The sequence below is a fragment of the Brachycentrus maculatus genome, unplaced genomic scaffold (genome assembly GCF_059751285.1).
Source record: "Brachycentrus maculatus isolate JH-2025_06_01 unplaced genomic scaffold, ASM5975128v1 h1tg000105l, whole genome shotgun sequence".
Taxonomy (NCBI): Eukaryota; Metazoa; Arthropoda; class Insecta; order Trichoptera; family Brachycentridae; genus Brachycentrus; species Brachycentrus maculatus.
In genome coordinates, this window is record NW_028280859.1 from 2275601 (window position 1) to 2277981 (window position 2381).

A 2381-nucleotide genomic window follows, 5' to 3' on the forward strand; every position below is an offset into this window, starting at 1 on the left:
AATGTGAACTATCTTGCCAGTCTAAAAAAAATTGAAACCATCGATGACTCTGGCAGCTATTTGTTTTTAGATATTTCTCCCTCTGAATTTTAAAATAATACAATTTCGAAAAAAATGTGCTTAAAAAAATACCATTACATTCTAAAGTGTACTATATTATAAACGTAAAATAGTGAAATTCACCAAAACATCACTTTAAGGATAAAGGGGTGAGAGCTTTTTTTCTTCAAATATTACAACCGTTTAGATAAATGTTGAGGTTTAAAATAACAAGACACTGGCTGGACCACTCTCGAATGGAGAAAAGTAGTAAAAAAGATAATATCACGATGCTAATATCACGGTCTACGATAATATCACTAAGCTATGGAAGGTGTTATCGGAGTATGGAGTACGCAATAAACTTATCCAAGGCATTGCATCCTTGTACGAGGATAGCACTGTATGCATTAGGGTAAGTTGTTCATTTGTATCCTGGTTTAGCATCTCTAAAGGTGTTAAACAGGGATGTGTAATGTCATCGTGGCTGTTTAACCTATGCATAGATAATTGCATGAAAGAACTGAAAGATTTAAATGTTGTAGCTAGACTGAATAATTTGACTGTCTGTTGCCTTTTGTACGCTGACGATGCTATTTTTCTTACCGATGGCAGAGAAGACCTGCAGACGTTGGTTTCAATAGTGTTTAACGCGAGCAAGGAAAGTGATTTATTGATTTATTGAAGTGATAAATGTTAGCAAATCCAATATAATGGTTTTCGAAAGAGACGAATGTAGATCTGAGTGTGAAATATTGGTAAATGGAGAAATTTTGAACAGGTAGATGATTTCTTATATTAGAGTAGTATGTTTTCTTGAGATTAAAAAAAATGATAAAGATAAAGAAAAGAGAGTGAATGCTGGGAACAAAGTGAATGGTGCACTGAAATCAGTAATAGAAAATAAAAACCTATCAGCGAAAGCTAAACTGCTAGTACATAACGGAGTGAAACATGAGTTGGCAAAAGAAGAATTAAAGTAGTGAAATAGTGAAATAAAGTAGGAATGCAAAGCTGAGATAAGCATTATCGATAAAATTAAGAAAGATGTGTTGAGATGGTTTGGACATGTGGAACCAATGACTGAGGGAAGAACGGTAAAACAAATTTATGAGGCGAATGTAATTGGAAAAATGAGCAGAGAAAGAACGAGAAAATCGTGGCACGATCAGGTATGCCAAATACTTGAAAGCGGTCAGGTTAGGAGTCGTAATAATCGGCGGGTATATATGAAGTGAACATGAGCATGAACGTGGAAGAGGCGAAGAATGTTTGCAAAGACAGAGTGGTGCGGCGTTCTATTCTCTCTTCTGTGGAGAAGTGGCGTGATGGTTACTGTTAGTAGTGACGTGATTAGTTACTTAGTTAGTTATAAATAAACTTATAAACAAGATAATCCTGAAAAATATTATAATACCGGACAGCGATTATGTTTCATGTACTTGGAATTTTGAAAGCAGGAAATACGCACCCAAATCCAAAATCATGGACGAATTTCAATTTGAAAGAGACGAATGTAGAACTGAGTGAAATATTGGTAAATGGGGAGATTTTGGAACAGGTATATGATTTCGTATATTTGGGTAGTATGTTTTCTAGGAATGGAAAGATTGATAAAGACATAGAAAGGAGAGTGAATGCTGGGAACAGAGTGAATGGTGCACTAAAATCAGTTTTAGCAAATAAAAATCTATCAGTGAAAGCTAAACTGGCAGTATACAATGGAGTTCTGGTTCCAACCCTTATGTATGGAAGCGAAGCATGGAGTTGGCAAAAGAAGGATGAAAGAAGACTGAATGCAGTCAAAATGCGATCCCTCAGACGAATGTGTGGCAAAACGATGTTTGATAGATGTTCGAATGATGAAATAATGAAAGAATGTAAGGCTGAGATAAGCATTATCGATAAAATTAAGAAAAGTGTGTTGAGATGGTTTGGACATGTGGAACGTATGAGTGAAGAAAGAATGGTTAAACAAATTTATGAGACGAATGTAGTTGGAAAAAGAAGCAGAGGACGACCGAGGAAAACTTGGCACAATCAGGTATTTCAAATACTTGAAAGCGGCTGGGTCAGGAGTTGTAATAATTGTCGGGTATGTATAAGGAGATGCATGAATGTAGAAGAGGCAAATAATGTTTGCAAAGGCAGAGTGGTGTGGCGTTCAATTCTCTCTGCCTATCCCTGCGGGGAAGCTGCGTGATGGTTAGTTAGTTAGTTAGTTTTTTGAAAAAGCGTATGCTGAGAATTTAGTTTTAAGCACGTAGGGACTAAATAAAATACATTTTATTGCTTATTATTATTATTGATTACGAATTGTCTATGACTAAACTGATATATCC